Genomic DNA, 17778 nt, shown 5'->3' with positions numbered 1-17778 from the left:
GCATATCTGAGCTGATTGATTTTGACTTCATGTCAAATTAATGTTGAAGAAGGATTCAATAAACTATCGTCTTTCAACAACCCAAGGAAGTTTGTTTTAAATACCTCAAAGCTGTGCAAGTACTCCTACAATTTATATTACAGTGCATTTTAAACTGATATACTGTAGTGCCAATATATTGCTGTAGACTGGTTACAAGTGACATATGGCATTAGGAAACTAATGTTAACTTTACTGGGTTCTTTTGACGAGTTGGACCAGAATACTGTCAAGAATTGATATACAAATCTGCATGCCGTCTCTTAGAATATCATGTGTTAGAATAGTACAGAAACATATGGCTGTCCTGTCACTGCACTGTGTCATGTACAGAGAAACAGTTAGTATTTCTATGTTCTGTACATTTCATAAAGAGGCCGTATAATAGCTTTCCTCAAAAAAATCTGTTTTCAACACCTGTCTTTTCTCATCTGTAGAGAGACTGCAGTTAAAGTTTTCAACAATTCAGTCACACTTTAATGTTTTCCAAGACAGCGACACTTCTTCAGAGTCCAGGTTTTCATTGTTCCCTAATGCTGAAATATACTAGCAACTTTTGTGGAACAATTTTTTAACTAAAAAAGAAAAAAAAGCAGCTGCAGCCGTTGTTATCATTGGTTTTGTAGCATTTATCATTGCTTTGTTAATTGACAGAAGCTCCAGAGCTGAAATCATCCTGTCAAAAAACAAATGAGGTGTTCTTTTATTTTGCCGTTACAGCAAATGAACTCAGGACTCTGGGGAATGTTATGTGCATGCAGCCCCTGACAGATATAATATGAATAATAAACATGTATTTTATTTTTTTAATTTTGATAATATTCTCTTAATAATTAATAGGTGGTTTACATTATATATTTTTTTATGTTGTAATACATCTTGGAGAAAAAAAAGAAAAATAATTAGAAAGGTTGATTTCAAAAGGCAGAGAAAACTACATAATTGATTGTTAGTTTCATTGACACTTTTCTGTTTTATTTTTGAATATTCTAGGATTTTTGTAATGCTAGGTTTTCTTTTTTGAAAGTAATAATTTTAGTAATTGTTACTAAAGGAAAAAAAAACAGTTTGCCATTAGTTTTGCAAAATGAACAAGTCTTTTTCGTAACACTTTACTTTGTGTCCCAAATTACACTGCAATTACACAATTACAGTAATTGCAGAAGGTGTTACGTTTTATATCTAAATACAAAAAACTTCAACTGCCTAAAATGATCATGTAGGCATATTGTCACTACATATATGTATGTTCAACCCAAGGGTAACAGTGATGTTAGTTCTGAAAATTGAAAACCCTATGGGTGTTTTTCTTTTTAATGATCTCAAGGTCAATACCTGCTGCCTTGTCATTGCCAGTCAAAAGCAGGAGCAAGTCAGCCTTCCTTCCACACGGCCCAACAGGCATTCTCATAATCACTACAGCCCATAGGGGGCTGCCTCAGAGCACAGTGGTGTGTAAGTTATAACCTGAGAAATGTGTCACATTTAATATGCACACACAGTTAAGCTTCGGAAATGTATTACACACACATGTTTGCTGTCAATATGGAACATGGAGCTAAAATATGAACTTGAATTAGTTTCAAACGAACTTGTTAAAATAATAAACAAAATACTTGGATACTTTAGGTATACATCATATCCTTGCTTTTGATCCAAGTTAACAGGTTGAAGATCTGATGCACGATAATGACAGGAAGGTGTTACTGTTCTCTAACTGTGACACGTCAGTGTCCTGATAATGAAAGGATTTGTCTTTCCTGATTTCTCTGATAAAGTGATTGACAGGAGCTTTCCCTAAGATAAGATGATGGCGCTGTACTTATCTAACGCTTATGTCAGTCATCCTGTCGGTAGAGGAATAGAGAAGGATTTGAGGATAAATTAACACAAATAGCCAAATATAGCTGGTAACAACTGGGATTCTGAGGGAAAGGGACAATGGGTGATTATTAACTATTAACATTTTGAGAAAAAAAAAAATGTTTCCAAAGTATATTATTTTTTTTACTCATGAGTCCTCTGTTATATCTAAATAATTACCTTCTAATAATTTATATTCTTTAATTAGCATAGCTATTACTTTTAGGTGCCCTTACTCTTACTAAAAACTGTTGTTCCATTTTGTGTTTAGATAAGCCAATGGTGGATGAGAAACATTACATAAAAGAAAAAAACAAAACCAGCATTAAAAAAATCCCTGAACTTGCACAAACAAACATATTATTTAGAAGCAATTGTGAATACAGATAAGGAACAATGAAAGTGATTTTTCTACATAACAACTGGTTTTGAGTAAATATAAAATGTGATTATCTTCTGTTGCAGAATTATGCTTGATCCAAAGCTAAGAAAACCCTGACTCCACTTTCCTTTGATATGTACTGTATTGTTATTGGCTTATTGTTATTGTCTTATTGTTATTGGCTTATTGGTTTGGCACAAAGAGCTCAACGTGTACTTTTCCAAAATGAACCTGTGGTATCCTCCATAAGAGGATAAGAGGATATAGAATTGTACAACTTGCAATGGTATTGCAGGCATGCTATAATTAAAAATCAGTCTTTATTTTATGTAGCGCCTTTCATAGTGGACCACCATCACAAAGAGCTTTACAAGATGCAGTAACAACAAGAAAATCCATAATACTTTAAATACAGAGAAATGCATAATACATGCTATACGGAAAAAAAATGCATAATACATTAAATACAGTGGCAAGTGCATAATACATGATAATAGCATAATACATGAAATAGTAGCAGCAACACAGCAGCTAATTGCAGATATCAGGCTTAAAGAGCATGGAAAGCAAGAGAGAAGAGGTAGGTCTTGAGAGTTGATTTAAAGCGAGCGACGATGGGAGAATCACGCACCAAAGCTGGGAGAGAGTTCCAAAGAGTCAGAGCCATGAAGCTAAACGAGCGTTCTCCAAGTGTGGTGCACTTTTGCTTGGGGATAACAAGCAGGCCAGAGTCAGAGGACCTCAGCTTGAGGGCAGGGACATAGCAGGTCAGCAGGTTGAGGAGGTACTCGGGACCTGTGTGAGGAAGGGCATTTTCAATCTTTCTCAACGGTTCTGGTTGTAAGCGGGGCAACAGTGTCAGTGAGTAATGAGTAAGGGTGGCATTGAAGAGGGTCACCACATCATCAACTGAGGACGGGAGAGTACCAGTTAGAGGGGATGCAGAGATGCATTCTGAGAGTTCAGAGGATTCAGCAGATTCTTGGGACGGAAGGAGATAACAGTATCAGTAGTGGAGGAAGGAGCAGAGAGATTAATATTAGGAGTGATTAAGAAATTGTCAGAGAGAGAGAGAGATATCTGAGATGGAGAGATTGGAGATATCAAGGCCCCTGGTGATGAGCAGATCCAGGGTGTGTCCTCGGGTGTGAGTGGGGACGTTGACAGATTGAGAAAGTCCAAGACAGTCCAGAATCATGTTGAAGTCGGTCACTAGGGGGGAGGAAGGCAAGTCAACATGAATGTTGAAGTCACCTAGGAGTAGGATTTTGTCAGTAGAAGTGCAGACGAGGGAGAGGAATTCTGAAAAATTGGCAATAAAAGCAGAGTTGCTCTTAGGTGGACAGTAGATAACAGCAAGGGTGAGGGACATTAGGTGTCAAGGTAGGAATGAGGCCTCTAGTAGCCATTGGGAGGGATTTGCTAAAGGTCCTCGTTCTACCTGTCCTTGATATGACTGCCACAGCTCAGACTGCCCTTGGCCGTGTGGCCCTTAGACTGCCCTTGGTCGTGTGGCCCTTAGACTGCCACAGCTCAGACTGCCCTTCGTCGTGTGGCCCTTAGACGGCTTGTGCTTAGAACGGCTGGTATTCTAATACACTGTTTACCAATTTATACTATCCTGTAGGCCTAGAGCCGTATACTTAACACAATATTTTAATCAACCTCACGATTAAACACAGCCCAACACAATTTACAAAACTTTAATTAGAATAATTAAAGGCAGGGATAGTTACCCCAGCAACAAAGATTTTAACTAGCAAATTAAAAACAATCCACTTACCTGGTTATATGTTGAGTCACCCAGCAGCAGCACGGAGTTCAGAAAATGAGCAGAGACACAAAGCACGTGTGGCCTAAGTTGCAAGGTAAACTAAATGTTTGCACAGTTAAGATGCCAGTATAAGTGCAGGCTGCTCAGACTCACACAATATTCTAACCAACCTCACGATTTAACACAGCCCAGCACAGTTTACAAAACTATCAAATTAAATACAATCCACTTACCTGGTTATATGTTGAGTCACCCAGCAGCAACATGGAGTTCAGAAAACAAGCAGAGAACACAGCACGTGTGGCCTCAGTTGTAATCCTATGGATAGTACATCATCTGTATTTACTGACTTTTAATTGCGTTTCCATATGCACTGCATAGAATTGTAATAATGAATTACATAGAATGAAATTATTGTTAAAAACCAGCCTTTCCAGTTGTAGACTAGAATTATGTAAATTAGAATGAGGAAGGAAAACCTTTTCTGCCAAAGCAAGTGACAGCTCCATGTCATGCCTTACATACCACCCTCAACCATTATAGCACATGCCTTTTAGCAGTGGAGAGTATGGTACTGCAGTAAAAATCTTGCTAAGCTGCTGCACAGCATAATCAAACAGTGGGGTGATCAAATAATTACCCATCTGAAGTCTGCAGGCTGAGGCACATCCTTATTCTATAAATGTTTTTAAAGTTAAAACAAAGCAGTAATTGATAATTAACTTTTTAGAATCCTTTCTTCTAGACCCCCCCCCAATAACAATTAATTCAAAACTGAAACTGAAAGCAAAGATGCTAGCGCTGCATATGTTTCTGAACAATGGGAGCTGATTTGTTATTGCTTGTGCCTCTGGGAAAACATTAGCAGAATGGATAAAACAGTGTAAAGATTGCATGCTGGGCGGACACACTCCTCAAACAGAAAGAGCTTTCAATCACAGAATGATTTGGATAAACTAAACCACTGAGGTCCTTGGATCTGCTTGTCAGGGTGATGTTGATCTTGTCACGATAATCTTTTCATGGGAGGTAAGAATTTTTTATCAGCTGCCCTGGGCTATAGACTCACTTTGGCCGTCATAGCACTTAAATTCCCAGTAGGATAAGAGCATGTGGAGTAGCTTTTAATCTCGGTCCTTTCTGATTGCCTCAATACTCTGCTGCTTGACAGCATTCACTTTATACAGTCTTTTGTCACCCAATCAAATATTCAATGCCCTCCACTGCTTATCAGACAGCTCACAGCAGCTAAGTGATAAAACCACAGTAGGGTCAGCTGCATGACAAGGCTTTCAAAGTAAAGCCCCTTCCCCAAACAAAGTGTTTCTGTTAAAATGATGCATGTCCCCAACAAATCAACAATGCACATTATTACTGTGACATTTTTGAGTTGTTACTTTTTCAATTGCCATTTTATATTTTTGCTTAATAAGACTGCTGTTAAAAATATTTCAGGCAGCAGTGTGGTGTAGTGATTAGGGCTCTGGACTCCTGACCGGAGAGTCGTGGACTCAATCATGTACACGCACAGCAGCTGAAGATTCAGTTACTTCCGGATTGGCTAGTAAAGTCTGTGAAGTGAAGTGTAGAAATATTTCGGTTTTGAGGTGGCTGATGATGGTAAAGCAATATAACAAGACCTTGTTTTTCTCCTTGGATATTGTGAAGCAAAGCACCACTAAGTTAAAGTTATATTAAATATCAGAATATCAGTTAACGTCTATATTGCAATTGTGTTATTATAGCTCTGTGTTTTGGAAGACTTCGATATTATCGATATTGAAATACGTGCACGATATTGATATAAAATGTTCATATAATTGCCCACCACTACTGATTTCTATTCTCATTTGTTTCAAGCAATCTTAATTTTCTGACAATCTGATTAAAAACAAACAACCCTAAAAAAAAAAAATAAGCATGTACTATTATTCACAAAAGGAACATTTGATTGCTCACCACTGAACACAGGAGTGTTCTTATTTTTTGAATTTAGGTATTGGTGCTTTTCAGAAGCCTGTACTGCAAAATACTGAAAACTTTACAGGGCGTGTATTAGACAAATCACTTAGAAATACATTTGTCAACAGTTTTCACTCTTAAAGATGAAATGGAGGCCTTACTGAAAATAAACTAGATTTTGAATAGCAAACACAATTAATCTTAATAATTCTTAAACTTAAATTAATTAATACAATTGCCTTTGTGAATAAGCTGTGCTCAGCTGAAACACAGAACCTGCTAAAAGGTGATCTCAAAATCCACCCTGCAGAATAACGAGTTACTGAGCTAAACATACAAGGGATGTGTCATTAGTCTGAGTTTCTAACCTATTAGTGCATCTATATTTACTAAGCTTATCTTTCCTAACAGGCTTCCCTGATTTACTGCATGATGTTAATCCTACAGGGAATGAATATAACCTTTTTATAACCTGGCAGTCTGCTAAACTAACATATATTAAGCAAATTGAGGCAGACATCATTCACACAGGACTGCCTAGTATTTGCCGATACTAATATCATGAGTACCAAGTGGTTTGTATGGTTATGTAATAGAGAAAAACAGAACAAACAAACTGAAGACAATGAAGTCCTGGTATCCAAGTTTCACCTTTTGCAGTGTCTCCCAATAGGTCTATCTTGCCTATTATTTGACCACAGCAATGTGTGGCAAAACTAAGAGTTGCATATTAATTTGAATGCATTATGAATGAATACCTAACTCTCCTGCAGAAAAAAAATACTGTATGATGAGTTTGTGATGTGGCTATCAACCCACAACACATTCCAAAAGAGCAACGCATCAGTAGATGTAATAATTTCATGTGTATGAGGGAATATCGGCACGAGCGGAAGTGAATGTGTTGTGTCGACATAACCAGACACTCTCTTTCCAAAAGGGAATTGACTGAGGAAAGGTACTATCGTTTATTGTTATTAAACATCTGTCACACAGGGTTTGTAAATCCATGTGGTGTTATTCAATTTTAAACTAAGCACAATACACTGGGACTACTTATATCAATACTAATATAAAATCTGCAGCAAACTATGGCTGCTACAGCTGCACACTTGTGATGGGAGCATTTGTATAGGCCTATATTGTGAAATACAAAAACAACAACAAAGAAATATTTTATTTGAAGCTTATAAGCATTCACAAAAATAGCAAGCCTTTGATAGTGTCAAGCAAGTTTAAAAGGTAAACCTAATGTAAAGATCCAGTATCATAGTTTAAACTTAATAATGTAACATGCATTCTTTTTCAATTATAACTATTTTATCTCACATGAAAACATTTCTATGCTGTGTTTTGCCCTTCTCTCGTTTTTCCATTTCAAAGAGGCCCGCCTGCTTCTTGGGTTACCTGAGCGAATCCTTGCTGCATTTTCAATTTTAAACCTCAGACATAAAATTCCAGCCGTCAAAGTGCAACTTGAAATAACACTCAATTGTTTTCAAGCAAGATTGACCTGCTTACCACAATAGAAGTAACCTGTCATTCAAACACTGCTACCTTATTAGAGGAGGAGAATGACACTTGGGTTAGATTGTTTTCTAAAATGACTAGTAATGATATAAGTTTTTAAAATGGTGCTTGTTATAAACATTTCCACACTATGTATCAGGTCCAGGTGGAGACTACATGTTAGGCCTCTCCGCCAGGCCTCAGTAGCTTCATAACATAATTTGCATAGGTTGGGCAGAACTGACTGAAAATATAAATATACACAAATTATATCAGCCTTATCTGAGCCACAGTGAGAGGTAAACCTGGGATTCACAGGTATGCACAAACATTAGATGACTGGTAACTCAAACATGGTCTTGAAACTACACCAAATGAGCTAATATCCTCATGTCACCTATTTAGTTTGCTGTTTACAATACATGATTAAGCTTTAATTGTTATTATTATTATTATTATTATTATTATTTATTTCTTAGCAGACGCCCTTATCCAGGGCGACTTACAATTATTACAAGATATCACATTATTTTTTTACATACAATTACCCATTTACACAGTTGGATTTTTACTGGAGCAATCTAGGTAAAGTACCTTGCTCAAGGGTACAGCAGCAGTGTCACCCACCAGGGATTGAACCCACAACCCTCCAGTCAAGAGTCCAGAGCCCTAACCACTACTCCACACTGCTGCCCCATAATTGTTGTCTTGCAGTAAGTAAATGATACAGAACCAATTGAATAGATCAAGAAAACAGAGTATGTATGTGACAGGAGAAAATGGTCCTGTGTTGTAATCCAGCCTCCCAATAACAGAGGGGCAGTGCAAGGGGTCAACAGTGTGGGTACACTAACCCCTAGTGGTGACGCCAAGGGGAGGTGAGGGGTACCTCCCCTTCCGCCTCCCTTAATTTCACTAACAACTACATATCCCACAATACAATGCCTTCAGTTACAAGTATTGTACACAAGAAAAAACAACCTAACAAACATTATCCAATCTCTGGCTAGCTTTGTTGTCGTTGCAGCCAATCACAGTAAGAAAACGAACAATTCGAAGCTACTTAGTCAGGTTGAAGTGTAAACAGCCCGCCCAGCTAAAATCCACCTGGAAACCTCATTAATGTAATGACCTTATTAATGTATTTCCTTATTTTATTTATATATATTATGTTCTTGTTTAAGCTATTGTTTACAAATTTCATGTTAAAATATAAGCAACGCAATTAATTTGCAGTCAGTGTGATACCTCGATGAAAAAAAAATGCACTGAACCATAAAGAAAACCTTACAGAACCCCCCCCCCCCCCCCCTGTTATATACAGTATTTGTATTAATGGTTCTAAATTTATGCACATGGAAATGTGCTGATAAAATGCTTTGGCTCAGAATTAAGATTCATTAATTAAGATCAGAATTAAGAGTACCGGTATTAATGGTAGAACTCAGAACCCCTTTCTTCACGAAACTCATTCAGAATGATTATTTTATCAAGGCAGAGTAAAAATGTACACATACTGTATATATGAATTTGCATAGTTCATTTTGTAATGTAAAGACTTTTTTTTCTCATTTAAGAAAAAAAAGGTTGAGTTTTATGGTTTATGAATGCAGCTATTAAAAAAAAAAAAAACTCGGAAACCCGACTTGCTGGGTCGATGTGGTTTGAGAAGTTAGTTCACGAAAGGTAGTGAAAGTTGAATACCGCATTAAACTGCGAGCTCTTAAGGATGCCTGTATTAATAGAATTTAGATTGCATTAAGTTTTATATGGAATAACTATGTCAGCATGTTAATAAGTAAATAATTATGTTGATTTTAACAATATTTTAACATGTTTACTACTTTAACCATGTTCTATACGTTTAAGCACTGTAGAAATAAAGTATTACTTAAACTGCATTCTTGAAAAATATGTAATTACTTTAGAACACAAATCAAGACAAAATAACTTTATATTTAATTTTGTTCTTAAAACTTTCACCTATTTCTTTCATGACAGTGTTTGTGTGAGTCACATGTTCCTTACGTGTGTGTGTGTGTGGTTATTTATGTTTTTAATTACAGAGTAGTAGACAGGAGAGAAATAGGTGAGGTGTAACTCAGGAGAGAGAAGCAGTGTGAGCAAAGGAAGGAAGACAGAATAACATATGAGACTGCATACAAGTCATACAAAATGAGCCGCCTGATTCATGACTTTTTTTAAAAACAAACCCCCCAAAATCAGTTTCTGAACAAGGCACTGTTGCCACAACATCAAATGCTTACGATTGTAAGTCGCCCTGGATAAGGGCGTCTGCTAAGAAATAAATAATAATAATAATAATAAAATGCTCCAACTACACACACTGACCAAGATGAAAGTAGTGAGGAAGATGATGTAGAGATAAGTGATTCAAATCTACAAGTCCCTTCCTCACAGGCAAGAGAGAGCCAATCTCAAGTTTTTAATTTCAAAGAAACAAGGCAGAGAGAACTACCGGGACCTTCTGCTATTTCCCAGGCAATATGTATAATTTATTTGTACTGAAAACATATAATATTGGTCCAAAAATTTTGAGTTTACAGAAAACAAAAAATATATAAAAAAATAATAATCATATATAATCATACTTGGAGCTTCTTAATTCATCTCCCATTTCCTTTCACTTATACTTAAAAAATAAATCAATAAATAAATAAACTCTGCCCCCAAGCCTTTCTGTCCGCCACCCCTTCGCCTCCCCACTTTCAGAATCCTGGAGTCACCACTGCTAACCCTGTGCACTTAGGTCAAGTGTATTAAGAACACCCGAGGCTAGTAGACTGGTGTTCCACTGATCTCAGGGGTGGGGTATCGAGTACAAAGGGGACTGCATTGTTGTGCTCAAGGCTGGTGTTTGAACTTCCGAGGGACAGTAGGGATTGGGACGAGAGGAGGGAAATTTAAACCTGTGTGTGTGTGTGTTTTGTGCTTGCAGCATATCTTGAGGATGGCTGAATACGCTACCTCTAAATCTCGAAGGCGGACCCGCTGGAGGCTGGGATCCACTGTATTTATTTTTCATCACCATTTGTTTCCCTCACCACCCGATCCTCCACCTTCTTACAAAATTATTTTTTTTGTTTAAATTCAATAAAACACCCTATCAAAACTGGACTGTGTTGATTTATTTTTCTCTACCGTTCACAATGTATAATAAATAAGAAGAAATTGGAGAGAATAAATGGCTGGTATGCAACTCATAAAGGCTCTAAGGTCCCAAGTGTTGTAGAATCGGTGCTCTGTGACAGCTGCATGATAAGAAGTAATTGAACATATTTAAATACCCGCCCCATGTACTGAATGGATTTCAATGTCTGCTTTGTTTAAGGTCCACTGAATTGTAAAAGGGTTGCTTCAATCACACAGATGTTAATATCTACAGGCTCTGTTGCTGGCTTTATTGCTTTCCATTTGCATTTTGAAATACTATTTGCTGCTCATAACATCTTTAATGCGTAATACACTAATGTAATACAACTTCAGGCAAAACCGGAATTAAAGCTAATTTAAAGTTCAAATAAAAATATAAATACATAGTTAAATTAGAAGTAATTAATTCCACAGGAAAGTTTATTTAGTTTGCTTTAAGAAAAATGAGACCTACTGTATTATACACTGACTGAAATCCCTCTGTTCTGACAACAAAAGTTACTGTCAAATGTGGTTGTAATAGAATAACATGCATAGAGTTGCATACATATTGAAAGGGTCTTGCAGATCTTTTATCGATGATGCCATTTAACTCTTAATGATTGCAGTCTTAAGTTCAGCAAGACTTGTGATGTTCTGAGGGTTATGTCTATCAGATATATTGGGTCTATTGACTTCCTGCCACATTCACAGTCTACTCAAGGACATAAATCAGCTCTGATTACTGTGAAATCAGTGGTAAATCAGTCAGACCCTTGGTGAATAATAGTCACAATCAGAATCATTGTTTCACTAACCTTTACTTTACAAAGACAGCAAGCAAATGAAAAGTGAAATAACTGTATATGTGTTGTGTTGCACTGCTTATATCAAAACTGTATACAATAATACTAAGACTACTACGACTACGACTACTAATAATAATAATGCATCTTGTGTCTGAGTTTTTTATTTCAAACACTTATCTCGATTTCAGTATACACGTGGATAGAATCACATTTCAAATGCTATTACGGGTGAATTGTAGGCTACTGCACACTACGACGACTGCTGATAATAACAATAACAGTAGTGTAAAGATATAAACTGGAGATGTAGTAAATGCATTTCAAATTTCATAAACACCAATATAAACTACAAAAATAAACATTATATTGCACATGGAAATTTTACATGTTAAATCTAGTAAATAACTAAGTGTACAATTTGTCAGTCTGTACCTATGATTCAATATGAAGTCACATTTGGCCAAAAACAACAAAAGAAAATCCACAAAGAAATTACATATAATACATTTAAGAATATATTTTCTATATGTCTCTTAGCCCTATTACTATGACTACGACTACGACTAATATATGTTGTGCTTTGACATGTGACTTTTGTATTACCTGTAAAACGCATCCACATGATATAGTATATTTTATCTCTCAGTACCAGATCATTATGTTTATCTCTCAGTACCAGATAATTGAATTACATGGAGAAAAGTTACTCCTCTGGGTGCACTGTGATAGCAAAGTACTATATATATATATATATATATATATATATATATATAATATAATTCATTGGTGGTCTGACCAGAGTTGCATCTGATTTCACTGTAATGGGAGCTGATTTGTGTCCGGCAGTGCTTGGGTCAACCTGGTTTTGGGATGAGTTGACTGGTACCCTCCTGCCTGGCTGGGTTCTTTTCTGGATCTTCACTTCCACCAGAGGTTACTCAACAAGCCCTGTGTGTGAGAGGATTAGAGGTAAACTACTGGTGAAAAACAGATTCTCAAAACATGCAGAACCCTTTTACAAATACAAAGTCACAAATCACTGTCTTGACTTCTTTGGAAAGAGGCTTCCATCCAGTCACTCTGTCATGATGATTTGTCTGCAGTTGTTTCCAGAGCTACACTAATCAGCTGAGCTTTCTGAGATTGACTTGTGGGACATGGTCTGCCTGGAAGGGTGGCTAGGCTAGTTATTTCTTACAGATTACATGATTAAAAGTACTCCCATTTGCTTCAAAACACCTTTGGCCAGCAACTCATTGCCCAACATCTGCTGGAACTGAAAATCACTGAAACTGTTTTTACATGAAGCTGATCTTCACAACAGAGGGAATACAAGAATCTTGAAGTAGTGTGTGTGTGTGTGTGTGTGTGTGTGTGTGTGTGTGTGTGTGTGTGAAGGCAAGTACTTGTTCCACAGTTATTGTTCTGTTGTTTTTGGTTGTTTTCCTAGATTTTTCCAGAAATGGGCCAAATAACCTCATCTCATTCATAAGTTTTTATGACTGGAGCTGTGACATGACTGTCAGAAGTGTTTGAATGTTCTTGTAAGCAATAGCAAAAGATGAGTTCATTTAAAAGTGTGCCTCAGTATTTCATTGGTTCTCTATGTCTATACACAGAACCTACAGACATTAGAGATGTCGGGAACCAGCAAACAACATTAGCTTCATTAGTTTTTATTCTCTAGCTACCTATTGTAGACTAGTTCCCTATTGTTTAGAATATGAGGATTGATTGCACATTTAATACCCATCGCCACCTTAAACCTAAGAACTGTACCTTCTCCTCTGAGCTCACAAAAGCCGTCCTTTATAAAATCACAGTCAACTTTATCATTATTGCAATTGATTTAATTGTAGAGGACAATATTAATATTTTAAGCTAAGGTTAAGGTAACCAGGATGCTGCTACTTGACTATTGCACATTTGTGTTTAGGTTGTAAGGGTTGTTCTTGTTGGTAAAGGTGCATACAGGAAGACCATATTTTGGCCATACATTACTCTAGGCAGGTAAGCTTTAGTCACCCATACTATTTACACCCCTTTCTTGGTTCCCCTGGCTTATGCCTCCACCAAGAACCCTTTCACTTTGCCCTACTCCCTTTGTCTCCGTCTCTATCTAACTATTTTGCTCTTTGCTTTCAGAATTTGGAAGAAGACATAAAGGGGCTGTGGTTTAAATGATAAGGCCTTCAAAGTGCAGGGTTTAATGTTAAAATGGGGGTTCTATACTCATATAAAAGCAAACAAAGTGATGTTTGGATTTATGCTTTAATTACTTACCAGTTTAAAGAATAAGTAGCAGGGTTCTGAAACATTTAGCGTTATATGTCCCCACATGTTGCTAAAACTGTTTAAATAATGTACCTGTAATTATTAACATACTGACAACTTTTTACAACTTTAAAGTGTGTTTCAAAGAAAGCTCTTTTCAAAATGTCTGCTGTAGTGCACTAAGATCTGTCCTCTAAATAACTGCAGGAAGAGCGATTATGGCAAAAAAAAGCATAACAAGTGCTCTGGCTTTTCAGTTCTGTAGTGGATCGTTATTGCTGTGTTACCTGTTTGACAGGTGTGGGCAATAATCTTTATAATCTTTACACTATCAGTGCACTAGAGCGGACATTTTGAAAAGAGCTTTGAAACACACTTTAAAGTTATAGGTGTAAAAAATTGTCAGGATGTTAGCAATGAAAAGAAAAATTACAGGTATGTTATTTAAACATTTGTAGCAACACCTGGGGACGTATAATGCTATATTTTTCAGAACCCCGCTACTACTTAAAAAAAAAACTGTATGAGTTGATTTAAGACTGCCACTAAGGCATTCAGTCAGTGACAAAGGCAGGCTGTATAATCGTAACAGAAAGATGACATCTATTCTTGAATATAAAACATAACTGTGTAATTCAGAACATATATAACAATGTGGTTGTTCTTTTTTTATTGTTGTACACATATACATCAAATGGAACATTTCCAAACATACAGCACTGTACATTTTCCACATTTATGGGCCCCCCTCCATCAACCCCACAGCAAGAAAAATAAAACACCTTCGAGCAAGATTACCAGTAGTGAGTCCTATCTTGAACTTGAACTGGTTGCAGTGGTACAAGAAAAGAAGTACCTAGTAATCTAACCTATACCGCTTCTAGGTTCTGTTTGTGGTCTCTGTACCGTGCACACTGACTAAAAAGGGATTCCACCCCTCTTCAAACACCTGCATTCTGTTTTGTATTTTCTATATCAGTCTTTCATAGGATGCTGTCTCAGCTAAGGTATTGTACCATTCCTCATATGGGATTGGGGTTTGATCTTTCTAGTGACGCAAAATAACTATTTTAGCTGTTGCAACTGCCAGCACAATCCAATTAAATATTTTACCCTCCACCCTTCCTTCAAAATGATCTTTGTGCCGGGTCAGCGTTAACTTTTATCGCAATCACAGAGCTGATAGTCTCAAGAACCTTCCTCCAGAAGACTGTTAAAAGTGGGCAATCCGACAGCACATGTACCACATGTCCAACACTCTGTGTACATCTCCAGCACGCTAGCGAGTCCCTCAGTCCCACTCTATACATTTTTGATGGCGTCCAGTGCAACCTATGTAGTATTTTAAACTGTTGTAATGGGTCTATTCATATTAGCAAGGACATTTTCACAGTCCTCCTGATACCCAGGTCCAGCTCTCATGCTATTTTGACTCCAGTCAGGTTGGGTTGTATTATCTATTAAAAAGGAATATATACCAGAAGCTTGGTGGGATTTATGCATCCACTGATTTAAAATTTTAACTGCTGATGAAGTCTGTGGCATTTTCAGACCGCTCCCTAACAAACCCCTTAGGCAGTGACAGACCAATTTATCTTGTATCCAGATATCACAGAAAATGATTCTACTAAGCTAAGCAACGATGGAAGTGACCTCTGGGGGTCATAGATGAGTATCAATACATAATCCGCATATAGCATTATTTTGTGTTCCTGGGCCCCCACAAAAATGCCATTTATGATTTTGCAGGATCTTATGGCTTCAGTTAAAGGCTCTAAGGCCAGTATAAATAAGAGGTGGGCTAAAGGGCAGCCCTGCCTTGTGCCCCTACCCAGTGAGAAAGCGGGTGAGAGCAGTCCATTTGTTAAAACTACTACAGATGGGTTACCATAAAGCCCCTTTATCACAGTTTGAAAAAAAGGGCTTAACCCAAAGGTGTCCCATGTGTGATGGAGATAACTCCGTTCAACGAAATTACTGCTACTGGGTCATCGAGGTCCCTGATCTCCAATATCAAATGTGCTAACCTTCGCAGATTGTCTGAGGCATTTCTCCCAGTCACAAAGCCTACTTGATCTGGTTTAACCAGCATATGTATCATTTTATTTAGTCTTATAGCGATAACCTTGGATAAAATGTTATAATCTACATTCAGTAGATAAATTGGCCTGTAGCTTCCGTATTCCATAACGTCTCTTTTGGGTTTTGGTATAAATGCTATTATTGCACTATTCATGCTAATGGGTAATATCCCTCTATCACATACTTCATTGTAAATCTCACACAGGACTGGGGTAAGAATGTTTCGGAACCGCTTGTAAAATTCACTAGGCAGACCATCTTTCCCAGTAGCCTTCCCTGTTGACATTGATTTTATTGCCTCTGTACTCTCCCCTTTTGTTATTTTTTGTTAATCTCTTTGTTCTACATTAAGTTTTGGTAATACAATCTGGGATAATAAATCATTATAATCTAGAGTTCCTGCTTTTGATTCTGATTGATATACTAATATTTAATGACCATTTCTGTGATTTTTCTGGCTTCCTCCCCATATCCATTATAAGATCCACATTTGCATGGTCAGATATTACAATAACTCCTGCATCACATTTACTGACACCCAGAGGAGATTAAAAAATAGAATGTATAATCCTTTTCCGTGGGATGTATTCATCGCCATATATCTATTAAAATAAACTCTCTACTTAGTTCTGCCAGAGCTTTACAGTTACTGGGATTCTTAGTATTCCTTGGTGTTGATTTATCCAGAAACAAGTCGGGTTACAATGTGGTTGTTCTTGGTTTCCTCCTGTGTTGTATGATTATATAGTCACAACAGGTGTCTTTAAAGCAAATTTGACAGACATGGCATGCTGAGAGCCCTCAAGTGATGTGTCAATTTTATAAGGACATGAGCACCAGAAACACTAACATGGTCTTGGTACCTGAATGATATACTCTCTATTTAATTAATATACTGACACGTGGGTTTAAATTGACGGTAACTAGATTATATACAGTATTGGTATTTTGCTTTGAACATGTCAAAGCTTGCTCTGAAAAGGTCAAAGTAAAATAAAACGTTATACTGTTAAATTCTTATTTGGTACATCTTTTATTGTAAGCTTATGTTTGACTGCAAACTCTAATGGTCATGGACAACAAACAATTCCATGTTTAAGGAATGTTTTTTAAAAGCAGGTTTTTGTGAAAAATACTTTAGTTTGATATTCACAAAACTAGAACAGTTTTATTAATATCAAACCTTAGTTTATATTTTATTAATACTCTTCAAATAAGTTTAAATACGTTTTGTGTATAGGCCCTTGTGGCAGAGCAGGGCTCTGCCCTTAGAAATACTGGCAGGGAAGGAGTTAAATTCTCCTCCCTGCCCAGATTGATTGTGTCAGGTGGGAGCAATCAGTTAATTAATCATCCAATTAAGGACCCAGCCACCTGGCATAAAAGGAGGCCTCAGCCTCTCATTTAGGAGGAGAGTTCTAGATGGAGAGGAAGCCACTGTGTTTTTCTGTGTGTGCTGTGGGTTGTTCATTTTTGCAATCCAGTGAAGGCAACACCCAGCCTGGAAGCTTTATTCTTTTGTAAGTTTCATTTTGTTTGTATTTTGTGTTTTGAACCTTTTTGTTTGGCCCTTGTGCCGGTTTATTTTGTATTTTTGCTTTTTAAAAACTTTATTTTGAACTTCTAAACTGTCTCTGAGTCTCAAACCTCGGTCATCCTTGTCACAGCCCTGTACTTCAAATAATCTTTAAGAAACATGGCTATGTATTAGAATAGAAAGTCAAATCAATAAATGTTTGACTTATTTGTCGACTATAAGCTTATTGTTAGTGCGACCACATCAAATCAATATTATATGCAAGCCAATGCAATTCATCTATGCCCTCATCTGTGCCTCCACATAATATTACGTTTCAAACACTTCAATACATCAATACAATGTGAGCCACTGAGAATATGATCTGGTGAACCAATTTGGCATGTTGACATAA

The sequence above is a fragment of the Acipenser ruthenus genome, chromosome 9 (genome assembly GCF_902713425.1).
Source record: "Acipenser ruthenus chromosome 9, fAciRut3.2 maternal haplotype, whole genome shotgun sequence".
Lineage (NCBI taxonomy): Eukaryota > Metazoa > Chordata > Actinopteri > Acipenseriformes > Acipenseridae > Acipenser > Acipenser ruthenus.
The sequence above is the reverse complement of the archived record's forward strand: the minus strand, read 5'-3'. Positions refer to the sequence as shown.